Below are 14167 nucleotides of genomic sequence, written 5' to 3'. Positions count from 1 at the left end.
TGGGGATTTCTAAATAAATCTTAAATTAATATAGAACACTGAGGATAAAATCTTTTTTTTCAGAAAGGAAAATACAGTAGCTTTGTATGTCAATGTCACATTTAACTCTGACACTGGAAGTTATATAAAATCATGATTAGGATGGTGTGCTTCTAATCAGAATGCCTTTCTTTACATCCCACTTCTTCCACTAACCATTGTTTTGAATAGTTATTGCTCTGTAGCAACCATCCCCTATCCCAAATCTAGTCACTTAAAACAATGACTATATATTATTGGTCATGAAACTGTGGATCAGATAGGTGCTTCTGATAATGGGGCTATATTGGGCTAATTTCAGCTGGGTTGATGAAATCAAGTGCTGCTCATATATATGTGGTAACCTGGTCAGTTGGTTGGGGGCTACCTGGTCTGGAGTAGCTCTTCACATTTCTGGTGGATTGGCTGGTTCTGTGCTGGAAAAATGGAGCATTACTGAGGCACATCACATCATTTATCAGATTAACCTGGGTTTGTTCATGTGGTTGGCAGGATTCCAAGACAGAGAGTGGAAACCTGCAAAATCTATTTCTGTGAATGTTGGGAGCTACACAGTGTCAGTTTTCTATTGGCCAAGGCAAGTCTTGGGACCAGACAAAATTCATATGTGGGTAAATCATTTTGAAGGAAGAGAAGCTACATTGTCACATTGAAAGGGATATGGATACAAGGAACGGTGTAGAATTGATGGCATTATTATAATCCTTTTGCCATATAGGGTGATCATGCACAAATCTCTCCATTGCCAGAATCTGTTTCCTAGACAGATGTGGTGGCGCACATCTGTAATACCAGAGCTTGGGAGGCTGAGACAGGAGAATCATGAGTTCCAGGCCAGCCTGGACTATATAGCGAGACCCTGTCTCAAGCAACAAAAAAACCTGTTTCCTAGCCTTTTAAATAACTAGGAAAGTAATGATACTTTTTAAAGATGATTTTAAGGATTAAATATCTGTGTGCTCACGGTATACATTCGCTTTTCCTTTTTGGAGGTCTTTCTTTCTGTGGTTTCAGTTACCTTTGGTCAATCACAGGCCAAAAATATTAAATGAAAATTTCCAGAAATAAACAATTCATAACTTTTAAAATGTACACTGTTCTGAATAGTGTGATGAAATTTTACATTACCTCACTTGTGACATGAGTCCAGCATTTCCTTGATGTATATGATATCTGTTTGTTAGTCATTTAGTAAGCATCTCAGTTACCAAATTGACTTTCATGACATCACTGTGCTTTTGTTCAAGCAGTCCTTATTTTACTTAATAATGGCTTCAAAGTGCAAGAGTATTGATGCTGGCATTCTGATATTCCAAAGAGAAGCTATGCATGCTTCCCTTAAAGGAAAAGGTGAAAATTCTTGGCTAAGGGAAAATCATATTCTGAGGTTGCTAAGATCTATGTTAATAACTTGTTAACTTATAGTGCCTAATTTATAAATTAAAGTTATGTGTATGACAGGAAAACTCATAGTATATGTAGGGTTTGGTACTGTCTGTGGTTTAATGCATCCACTGGGGTCTTCATACTCAGCCCCTGCCAATATGCGGGGACTGTTGTAATGTCTGGATGTATGCAAGTAAGTGCTTTATAAATATTAGTATGATTATTACTCAACAATAATAATTAGGTGTTTTACATTTATGACTAAATACTCATAGTAATTCTGTAATGCTTTAATTCCTTGTAGTTGAGGAGACAGAGTATTTAAGTTACCAATATATTAAAGCTGGTGATAGACTCAACATTGAACCAAAAAATTTTTTTCCATTAAAAATTAAATTTGTGAGATGCCTTTGGGCATCTCACAAAGGGAAGGAGGAGGGAAGTAGGACTTCACCATGGTGGCTTTAATACTGGTGGTGGCTATGATGATGGCCTGGTCTGGGATGGGTAAAGTTGGAAGAGGTGGCATTTGGTTTCCTTAGAGACATCAGGAACTCATTGGGGATGGTGCTTGGGAGACCAGTGGTATCAGCACCTTTCAGCTTTTGTGTTGGCAGCGACATTCAGGACCTAAATGGCTTCTAAGAAGTTGGGTACAGATTTTCATGTATGACTTCTCCTTGGAAAAGAAAACTGTTAGATACTAAAAAAATCCAAGAAGCCCAGCGAGAAGTAGAGGATAAGCCTGAGGAAGCAGAAGCTAAAGTGAATTCTATGAGTGGCCCAGAGGGTGATAGCAAAATGAGCTTCTCCAAGACTCAAAGTACAGCAACAGTGTCACTTCCTATTAACCCTAGCCTAGCTAGCTTACAGAACAATAGTATTCTCACTCCAACTTGGGTCAGCAGTAGTGCCATGAAACAGTTCTCAGCCTACCCCACACAAAAGCAGATTTTAGTCCTGCTGACGTTGAGTATAAAGAGGACCCATTTGATAATCTGGAGTTAAGAACTATTGATGACAAAGAAGAGCTGAGAAACATTCTGGTAGGAACCACTGGGGCCATTTTGGCCCAGTTATTGGACAGTAATGTCTCAGAGGAGACTCTAGGTCTGTGTCACAGGATGAGGAGGTCTAAGCATCCTTGGAGCATGCAACCTTAGATTTCAAGCCTCTTCATAAACCCAATTGCTTTATAATCTTACCACAGTTGGGCAACTGTGAAAAAATGTTGTCTTCCAAAGTGTCCCTCCCCCCATCCCTGCAGTAAGCAATATCAAATCTCTTCCTTTGCCAGACTTGACTGTGATGACAGCAATCAGAAGACAGTCAAGCTGGCAAGCAGTTTCCATAGCACATCCTGCCTCTTCAGTGGCACATCCTAGAATTTCTTACAGCCTTTCACCCAAAGCTGGGCCAGTGAGCTCAGTGAGGACTATATTCTTTGACTTTCAGCTTTGAACTTGGACAGTGGCACAGAAGTGGCAACCTTGCCACACTCCCAGATATCTTTGCTGTCTGTGTGCACAGAAGAATTATCACCTCCAAATACAGGTCCAAAAGTCACTCCTCTGAATTTCTCAATGTTCCAGGTGCCCAACATGCTTAGCTGTCCCCAGGTCTATTCTGAATTGTAGACACTGTCCCCCAGTGAGTAGCAGTGTGTAGAGACAGTGGTCAACATGGGCTACTAATATAAGTGTGTCTAGAGAACCATGAAGAAGAAAAGAGACAATATTGAGTAGATTCTTGACCTATCTCTTTGCAAACGGACAGCTTTGTGAGAAGGGCTTCGACCCTCTTTTAGTGGAAGAGGGTGTGGATATGCACCAGAGTTCAGAAGAAGAGATGATAGAGTTTCTTCAGTTAATTAGCAAATTTAGGGGAATGGGCTTTGAACTGAAAGACATTAAGGAAGTTTTACTATTATACAACAATGACCAGAACAGTGCTTTGGAAGACATCATGGCCTGGGCTGTAGCCAGCTGAGACCAGGCCCTGCCACAGGACCACTATCCCCCAGAAGCCCTGAGAGCTCACCTGTGGGGAAGGAGAAAGGGCACACTTCTAGATTTTTCTTTTGGTGGTTAGAGGTCAGGTGTAGAAACTGTGCTTGCCAGTCTGTGTGAGTCTAGACCCTGAGCTGGGGAGAAATGGGGGAAGATTTGGAGATGTGAATGAATGGCCAAACCTGTCCTGACTCCTTCCATATTGAATATATTTCTATTTTGAGACATGTCCTTCCCATCTTGACCATCCAGAAAGAATACTTGGGTCTTTCTGGGGCCTCTCTGTCCCTAGCCAAAAACTGGCCTAGCTGCCAAGAGTAGTCAGGAGTAAAATGGAGGGCCAGAATCCGTGCTGCTTTGGGGCAAGATGCTTCCCACTCTACCTGCACAGGTAGACTGAACTCCAGTCCAAATTGAATGCAAGTGAAAGGTTCTTCCAGGGTTCCTCACCTCCCCCTAACAGTCTGTTAGTGTTACACTGGTTCTGCAGTGTCTCTGAGGTGCAAAAGGATGCCTTTTTCCCCGTGGGGCCGAGTTTGCCTCTTCTGCTAGGCAATTCCCATGCTTCCATTTCTAGTCTGTTTCTTTCTGCTTGGTTTGGAGTACAGTTCTCTGCTGCCCAAGACTTTAGAGCCCTGCTCTAAGAAACTTGTCAGTTTGAATAATCGTGGGCCCTTTACCAGCACATGGATCAGGTGAGAAAACAGGCCATAACTTAGTTGCCCGAAACCAACCCCATTCTATGTGAACAGCCTCCTCCAGTTCTGCTTTAGCATAACACTGAGTAACATCTAGGCACAGAAGTCAGTCTCTTTAGTTTGTTTTGTATTATGTTGCACATCATTAAAGATCTAAATATAAAGAACATACAGTCTTGATGAATCTAAAATAATTTGCTATCTTGATTCTTCAGAGAGATCTATTAAAAATATAAAAGGTTAAATAAAAAATCAAATTCTTGCCAGGCACCGTGGCTCACACCCCTAATCCTAGCTACTCAGGAAGAGATCAGGAGGATCTAGGTCAGCCCAGGCAAAATTTTATTGAGACCTATCTCAACAAATACTCAAAACACACACACAAAAGGGTTGGTGGAGTGGCTCAAGTGATAGAGTGCCTACTTGGCAAACGTTTAAACCACAGCACTGTCAAAAAAAAAAAAATATTCTTTGCTTTGAGAGGCAGGCAATACAGTGGTTAAAAATCTGGGCCCTGGAACTTTACTAATTTTTGAGTCCTACTCTGGCTTTGTAGTAGTCATAACAGCTTTGGGCAAATTACTAATCTTGTGTGTCACTCTCTAGGAAAGAGAATGCTTACCTCACAGGGTTGTTGGTGAGGTTGAAATGAATAATATGTTAAATTTATGTATTATTGAGCTCAGGCTGTGTTATTTTTCCTCTTTTTATTATTGTACTGGGTTGCCTTTAAACCTTTTAAACATTTCTCATTGAAAAGATTAAATAAACCTGAAATTAATTACTTTTCCCCTTTTCAGAGCTACCTCAGTTTTTTCATTAAATAGTAAAAATTATTAAATTCCCTTGTGTAATAATTATAATAATTGTGGATTTTACTAATGTCAAGTTACTGCATAAGGACAGTTTGGAAGAAAACTGTTCCACAGTATTTTATCTTTTTTTTCTCCACCTCCTTTCTAAGGTTTTCCTGTATAATGTCATTCATTTTCATGGCTCCATACTATCTTGGTTACTAACAAATTACCATCTGAAGTTTGCATCAACTCCCAAGTTTCATTTATTAGTTTTTTCTCTGTACAGTTAGTCATTAACTTTTCTTTTTCTGTTGTCTCAAACCCTTCTCTTCCTCTTTGTGCTTTTTGCTTTTGGTTTAGTTGAGGTCTTTATAATTTTTTTCTTAAATTAGTTTAATATCTTGCTAATTAACCTCCCAACTCTTACCTTTTTCTACTCTAAACTATTAAAGCAGTTTCTGTGGACAGGAACTGTGTGTGATGGACATTTGATAATTTTATCTCCAAAACTCCCCCTCCCCCCCTTTTTAACTTCCCATTGCTTATAGGGAAAAAAAAATACATTTGAGCATTCATGCTCTTGATAAATTTGCCTTTGCTTCCATCTCCAACAGAATCTTCAGTTACTTCTAAAAGAGTTTCTGGGGTAGGTGCTGGTGGCTACTTAGGAGGCGAGATCAGGCAATACTTCGTGAGACCCTATCTCGAAAAATCCCAACACAGAAAAGGGCTGGTGGAGTGGTGGAGTGGCAGAGTGGCTCAAGGTATAGGCCCTGAGTTCAAACCCCAGTACCACAAAATATGTACATATATATATATATATATTTTTTTTTTTTTTCTGAGGTGTAGTCATTCTCCTCCATGTCTGTGCATGTGTCTGTACTTTTAATTTCATCTGAAACAATTGTCTCTGTTCTGTTGGCAAGACTTTCAGCCAGACTTTGCATCTTTTTAAAGATTTTTCTTTCTTTTTTTTTTTTTGTGGTGCTGGAGATTGAAGCCAGGACCTATTGTATGCTGGGCAAGAGTTCTAATGTGTTACATCCCTAACCTAACTTCTGTGATAATCTTTCTCTTTTTCTTCTTTTTGGCAGTACTAGAGTTTGAACTCAGGGCCTCACACTTGTCAGACAGGCACTCTGCCACTTGCACTATGCCCCCATCCCTTCTTTGCTTTAGTTATTTATTCAGGTAGGGTCTCACATTTTTGCCTGGGGCTGGCCTTGGACCACTTCTGCCTATGCCTCCCATGTAGTTGGAATGATAGGTGCCTAATAATTGAGATGAGGACCTGCTAACTTTTTGTCTGGGCTGGCCTCCACCAATAGTCCTCCTGATTTCCTCCTCTGTGTAGATAGTATTACAGGTGTGTGTCACTACTCCTGTCCCCCAACTCATGTGAGTTCTTAAGGAGTTTTCCTTACCCCTTTGCCATACTTTCAGATTCTGTAATTAATTACTTTGGTGTATGCCTTTTTTAAAATAGCAATTATTGCCTTGGTTTTAAAAATAGCTTTATTTAGTTATAATTCATTTACTATACAATTAAGTGTGCACTTCAGTAGTTTAGTATATTCATAGAGTTATGCATCTAACACTTCAATTTTTAGAACATTTTCTTTATCCCAAAGAGAAACCCTGTACCTCTTAGCCAACAACATCCCTAGGTGTGGTTTGAATGTATTCAAAGTCCACCTGTGAGAAACTTGGTCCCCAATGCAACAGTGTTGTGAATTGGGTTCTAAATAGAGGTAAATAGCCATGAAGTCAGAGTGGATAGATAAATGCCATTATCCTGGGAGTGGGTTCCTTATAAAAGCAGGGGTTCAGACCCCTTTTTTCTTTTTATTGCCTATGTGATGCCTTCTGCCATGTCATGAGACAGCAAGCTGTTTACCCATGATCTTGGACTTTTCACTGTTCAGAATTGTGAATCAAATAAATTTCTGTTCATTATTATTTACTCAGTCTGTGGTATTCTTTTACAGCAGCACAAAATGGACTAAGACATCCCCAGCTATGGTTTGTATGAATTCCCCCAAGGTCCATGTGTTATGTTAAAGTCTTGATCCCCAGGGTGGCACTCTTAGGAGGTGGTAGAACCTGTAGGGGGTGGGGCCTAGTGAGAGGTCATTGGGGTGTGCCCCAGAAAGGGATTGTGGGACCCTGCTCTGTCTTCTTGCTGTACTCTCACTATGATATGCTGTACTTGCCAGAGGCCCAAAGCAGTAGGGTCACTTGATCTTGGATTAGAACCTCCAGAACACTTTTCTCTTTATAAGTTGTTTGTCTTAGGTATTTTGTTATATTGACAGCTGAATAACACACTTCCTTACTCCCCTTCTCAGTCCTAGGTAACCACTAATGTAATTTCTGTCTGTAGTTTTACTTCTTCTGCACATTATGTATTAATTAAATTACAACAATATTTGGCCTTTTGTAACTAGTTTGGCATACTTATCCAAAGTTCATCCATGCTGTAGCATGTCAGTACTTTATTTTTTATTTCCAAATAACATTCCATCACATGTATATGTAACATTTTTTTCTTTCCTTTTTTCTTAGCATATAATAGTGGTACAGGGGGGATTCATTGTGACATTTACATATGTGCTTATAATACATGCAACATTTTTTTAATCCATTCATCAATTGGTTGGCATTTGGCTTATTTCTAGTTTTTAGCTTGTGAATGCTATTGTAAAAAATTTTTGTACAAGTTTATGTCTGGGCATAGGTTTTTGTATGTTTCTCTTGGGTGTGTACCTAGGAGTAGAATTGCTGGATCATATGGTAATTCTGTGTTTAACTGTTAAAGGAAATGCCAGACTGTTTTCCAAAGCTACTGCAGTATTCTGTATTCCCATCAGCTGTGTATGGATGTTTCAGTTTTTTCCTATTCTTGCCCACACTTGTTGTTTGTCTTTTGTTTATAGCCATTCTAGTAGATATATATTGGTATCTGATTGTGATTTTGAGTTCTACTTCCTGAAGGTTAATGGTGCTTGAGTATGTTTGTATATCTTCTTTGGAAAACTGTCTATTCAGATCTTTTCCCCATTTTAAAGTTGGGTTCTTCGAAATGTTATCATTCGCTGGTAAATGGATGGAATTGGAGAACATCATTCTGAGTGAGGTTAGCCTGGCCCAAAAGACCAAAAATCGTATGTTCTCCCTCATATGTGGACATTAGATCAAGGGCAAACACAACAAGGGGATTGGACTATGATCACATGATAAAAGTGAGAGCACACAAAGAAGGGGTGAGGATAGGTAAGACACCTAAAAAACTAGCTAGCATTTGTTGCCCTTAACGCAGAGAAACTAAAGCAGATACCTTAAAGCAACTGAGGCCAATAGGAAAAGGGGAACAGGTACTAGAGAAAAGGTTAGATCAAAAAGAATTAACCTAGAAGGTAACACACATGCACAGGAAATCAATGTGAGTCAATGCCCTGTATAGCTATCCTTATCTCAACCAGCAAAAACCCTTGTTCCTTCCTATTATTGCTTATACTCTCTCTACAACAAAATTAGAGATAAGGGCAAAATAGTTTCTGCTGGGTATTGAGGGGCGGGGGAGAGGGAGGGGGCGGAGTGAGTGGTAAGGGAGGGGGGTGGGGGCAGGGGGGAGAAATGAACCAAGCCTTGTATGCACATATGAATAATAAAAGAAAAATGAAAAAAAAAAGTTGGGTTCTTTTTGTTATTGAGTTGTATAGTTCTTTATATATTCCAGATATAAGTCCCTTATCAGATACATGATTTGCACAAAATTTCTCCCATTTTGTTGATTTTTCTTATTTTCAGCAGTATCCTTTGAAGCACAAGTTTTTAATTTTAATCATGTTCCGTTTATTTTTGATGCTGTTTATGCTTTTGGTGTTATTGCTAAAAAAATACCACTGCTTATCCAAGGTCATTAAAATTTAAATTTCTGTTTTCCTGTGAGAGTTTTATAGTTTTGAATACTGATGTTTGAACTCAGGCTCTCATGCTTGATAGGCAGATGCTCTAACATCTGAGCCACTCTGCCACCCCCATAGATTTGACTTTTATATTTAAGTCTTTAATTTTTATTTTTGTTATTGTAGTAGTGGGGACTCAAATCCACTAGGTGTGCACTCTGCCCTTTGAGCTATGCCTCCAGCCCTATTGCTTTATTTCATTTTTCAAGTAAGGTTTCATGCTAAGTTTGTAGAGTTGGGCTGGCCTCAAACTTGTGATCCTTCTGCCTTTGCCTCCCAAGTCACTGGGACTGGTGGTGTGGCTCAAGAGGTAGAGTGCCTTCCTCACAAGCATGAAGCCCTTTAGTTCAAGCCCTAGTACTGCCCCCCCCCCCCAAAAAAAAAGTGTCCAAGTGGCTGGGATTGCAGGTGTGCACCACCATGCCTGGCTTTGACCCATTTTGAGTTAATTTTGTACGTGGTGTGAGATTTTTGCGCAAATTACTTTTTTTTATTGTATACTGGGAATTGAACTCAACGCTTTGCACTTGCAAAGCTGGCGCTCTCCCACTTGAGCCATGCCTCCAGTCCAACATTCTTCTCCCCCCCCCCCAATCACAAGGGTAATGTAACTTAACAAGTTCTGAGGGAGGCACTTGTCACACAAAGGTGTTAACACCCAATCATGCTTAGAAAACAAAAGGATCCCAACATTCCTTTTTTTGAATGTAGATAACCTCTTGTAGCACCACTTTGAAAGAATATTCTTTCCCTTTAATTGTCTTGGAATCCGTATTGAAAACCAGTTGTAAATGTGAGAGTTTCTGGACTTTCAGTTCTATTCTGTTGATTTAAATAGCTCCCAGATTAACACTCTTTTCCCCCTCATGATTCTTTTGGCTATTCTGGGTTCCTTGAATTTCTATGTGATTTTTTTTTTTTTTGTTGCTGGGGATTGAATGCAGGGCTTTGCTTGCATATGCTAAGGCAGGTGCTATACCCCTAAGCTTTGTTAATTTTAGGATGAGCCTGTCAATTTCAACAATGAGGCTGAGCACAGTGGCTCATCCCTGTAGTCTTAGATACTTGGGAGGCAGAGATCAGGAGGATCTTGGTTCAAGACCAGCCTGGGTAAAAAGTGAGATTCCACCTCAATAAGTCATGGTGACTTGCAACTGTGGTTCCAGCTAGCTGGAGGCTATAGGTAGGTTTGTGGTCAGAGGCTGGCCTTGGGCAAAAAATGTGAGACCCAGCTGAAAAATAACTAAAACAATAAAAGACTGGGGGTGTGGCTTCAGTGGTAGAGCACCTGCCTATCACACATGAGGCCCTGAATTCAATCTTCAGTACCACCAAGAAAAAAAAAGGAAGCTGGTTAGAATTCATACTGTATTTTAATAGATTACTCATCTTTTTTAGATATTTAATCTTTTATTTCTTATAATATGAAGTAGGCAAAATAGTTGTTACCATGTTTATTTTACAAAAGCAGAGACATTCAGAATAACTGAGTGAGTTGTCTAAGGTCACACATAGTAAGTGGCTCAAGTCAAAACTTTTTGGCTATTGGCTCCAAATGTTAGGTTTTTTCCTACTGTATTTATTCGCCTGACCCATTTTCTTAGCTTTTTTTCTCAAATTGGAATCTGATGAGTGTTTCTGTATGAGTGTTATGTATACTTTCCAGTAGTGATTGATTTAGCTTGGTGACTTTCTCTCTTTTATAAACTTTTTATTGATTTATGTACAAAGTAAACACACTTATAAGCGACCAGGCTCATGAGTTTTCACACACATGCCTATGTAACAAGTTTCCACATCAAGGACCAGAGTATTACCAAATATCCAGAATCCCTTCCTTGTGCTCTCTTTCAGTTACTACTTCCCCAAGGGGTAACCATTATCCTGACTTAAAAGATCATAGTTTAGCCTACTTTGGAACATTACATAAAATGATTCCTACCTGCCTGGGGTCTTTTGTGTCTGACTTATTTTGCTTAACATGGTATTTGTGAGATTAATCAATGTTTTGGCATGTAGAATAAGCAGTGATAATCCTGGTACTTTTATTATTAATGTACATTTTCTTTTATTCATCAAATAATCTTGAGCAAATTGCAAAATTATATTGTCTAAAGATGAATTGAGATTTATGGTAATTAGAACTTTGGGATAATTAGGGAGATTACTAGAATATGAAAGTAAAATGGGATACCATGATCATTCATTACAGAAAATCTAGTGAATCAAGAGTAGATAGCTGCTACTAGAACTCACTGCATTTTATTACTATGTGGTTTTTTTGGTAAATTTAATTCTTTGTAACATTTAAAACTTTTTTTATTAGCATATAATAGTTGTACAGGGGGATACATTGTGACATTTACCTATGTGCTTACAATATACCTTAGATTTACCCCCTCCAATTGTTATCCCTCTTCACCCCCCTTTGTGAATTTTTTTGTAGCATATGATGAGACAGTTACAGTCTTTAATATATATTTTTTCATCTTGGTATCATGAAGAGAGCATGATCTTTGAAATTCAGTTCCAGTTTTGTCAGTTTTAAGTGTTGTGACCCATGTGAATTGTGAATATGTTGCTTATCTTAATTTGTAAGCGTGGACATCCTATACCTCAGTGTTGCTGGCAAGACAAGTAGCACAAAGGACATAAAAGCTGTCTGTATAGTCCATACAAAAAGGGACTGTGTATTTATTTACTGATGAATAGAAAAACTGACAACCTAGCAGTAGACTTTCATTTGCAAAATGCTAAAGTACTTTTTTAATAATGTGTTTACCTAAAGCCAAAGACTTGTTCTCGGACTAAAAAGTTTTGTATTTTCAGAATGGAAGTGGAGTCATACCATGTGTACTATTATTTTCAATTTAATGTTCATTTTTTGGACTTTGTATCAGCACATAAAAAGCCTTATCAGTTTTGGTTTTGTATGATTATAGAAAAAATTACTGAACTTTTTTTATTGAAAAGTTATATTGTTATAAAGATACCTAGTATTGGCATGAAGATAATTTTCCAAAATTGAATGTTTCACTAATCTCTGTGTGTAAATACAAAAAAAAGAAAATGACCCAAGCCTTGTATGCACATATGAATAATAAAACAATAAAAAAAAAATTTAGCCCAGATTGCCTTTGCTTGGTGTCTGACTCAAAAGAATTGTACAGAAAGAAAGCCGAGAACATTGATGGAACCATGCTGGCTGACGTCTTGCCAACTTTTTAGATTAGTTATTTATAATACATGTTTAAAAAAAATTGTTGAAGGTAGTTGGACTGGGAAACTTTGTCCTTTATTCAGAAATCCTAACATACTGTGAGCACAGTCACCTTCGACCTCTCGGTGTGGAAATGCTGTAGTGTTTTAAAGTTTTATCTTTGATCTTCTGAAAACTGCTATTTACCATATTAAAGAGTTTTTCTTTTTCCTGATTTTTTTGTAAGAGATTCAAATGAATCAGTAATGATGAACTGGTGCTTTTTCTTTGTTAGCCTGTTAGTAAAATCAGTTCATTAGTAGATTCTGTGATGTTGAGTGTTTGCAGAGAGAATCCTACAAAAGAGAGCATGCACATTAATTAGTAAGATAGTGAGATCATGTACATATTATTTCTCTCATCCAAAACAAATTCCGTTGAGGTCATACTACCTCTGGACCACTACTTCTGGCTAGAAAAATTACAATTTCACAAACAGCTCAAATCTGTTTTATCCTAAGCTATTTATTTATTTGCTGTCTCGGGGGATGGATTTATTATGATTGTTTTGGTCAGTTAGGGTCTACTTGTGGTGCTTCTTAGCACTTTTGTAAATTCATTACAGCTGCATTATCAAAGAGAGGTGTTTAATGGTTGTGGGACAGGCAGCCACATGTGTATAACATAGCCATATTGCCCCCCTTTCTGTCTCTTACTGGTCCCCTTTCTTTTCCCACATAGTTCCTCTTCTATTTTGTTGTCTTAAAAAAAAAGAAATCCAGATTCTGCATATGAAAGAAAATGTGATTTATCTTTCTGACTCTGGTTTACCTCGCTTAACATGATTTTCTGTTCCATCCATTTTCCTGCAAATGAAATAATTTCATTTTTATGGTTGAATAAATGCTATTTTTGTTATTATGACTCTGTAGTTTTATTTGAAATCTGGAAATGTGGTACCTCTAGTATTGCTCTTTTTGCTTAAGACTACTTTGGCTATTTGAAGTCTTTTGTACTTTCATAGGAGTTTTAGAATTTTTTTTTTTCTAGTTCTGTAAAGAATGCTATTGGAATTTTGGTGGGGATTGCATTGAATCTGTAGATTGCTTTTGGTAATGTTTCCTTTCACAGTAATAGTTCTGCCAATTCGTGAACATTACAGGTCTTTCTGTCTTCTAGTATCTCTTTCAGTTCTTTCTTCAGTATTGGTTCATTAGGTTTATTTCTAAGCACTGTATTTATTAAGAATGGAATTTTTTAATTTCTTAGCATGTTATTGGTATATAGAAAAGATACTGATTTTAGTATATTGATTATGTGTCTGCTATTTTGCTGAAATGTTTATCATATCTAAGAGTTTCCTGGTAGAGGAGTTTCTAGAGTTTTTCCAGGTACAGGATCTTTCAAGTAAATAGGGACGATTTGACTCTTCCCTTTCCTATTTGTATCCCCTTTATTTCTTTTTCTTGCCTGTTTGCTCTGGTTAACAATTCAAGCACTATATTGAATAAGAGTGGAGAGAGTAGACATCCTTGTCTTGTTCCTAATTTTAGAGGAAATGCTTTCTGTGTTTTCCTGTTTGGTGATGTGTTGGCTATAGGTTTGTTGTATATGCCCTTTATTATATTGAGGTATGCTCCTTCTATTTCTAGTTTCTTCAGGGTTTTTATCATGAAGGGATGTTGAATTTCATCAAAAGATGTTTTTTTGCATTCTAGTGAGATGACCATGTGATTGTTGTCCTTGATTGTGTATATATGTGCTGAGTTACTTTTATTGATTTGTGTATATTGAACCATTCTTGCTTCCCATTATGAAACCAACTTGATTATGGTATACAGTCTTTTTAATGTTTTGTTGAATTTGTTTGCAAACTTTAAAAATGTTTATTTTTTGGTGGGACTGGGGCTTGAACCTCAGGGCTTTGCACTTGTAAAGCAGGTCTCTGCTGCTTGAGCCACACCTCCAGGTACATCATTATTTTTTTGAGATTACTCTGTGGTTTTTTCTTTGTTTGTTTGTTTTTTTTCATGGTACTGGAGTTTGAAGTTGGGGACTCTTACTTGCAGGT

General features: G+C 38.0%; 1 protein-coding gene and 2 pseudogenes across 7 annotated transcripts in view; 2 read left to right on the top strand and 1 right to left on the bottom strand.

The window, feature by feature from the left end:
- Positions 1 to 14167, top strand: part of Pds5b (PDS5 cohesin associated factor B) — a 197147-nt gene that overhangs the window by 20216 nt on the left and 162764 nt on the right. The window lies entirely within an intron of this gene.
- Positions 915 to 8415, top strand: LOC141411480 (ubiquitin-associated protein 1 pseudogene; annotated as a pseudogene).
- LOC141413263 (small nucleolar RNA U13) lies at positions 9490 to 9582 on the bottom strand (annotated as a pseudogene).

The sequence above is a fragment of the Castor canadensis genome, chromosome 10, assembly GCF_047511655.1.
Source record: "Castor canadensis chromosome 10, mCasCan1.hap1v2, whole genome shotgun sequence".
In the NCBI taxonomy this organism is placed as follows: domain Eukaryota; kingdom Metazoa; phylum Chordata; class Mammalia; order Rodentia; family Castoridae; genus Castor; species Castor canadensis.
This window is presented reverse-complemented; position numbering and strand designations above follow the sequence as displayed.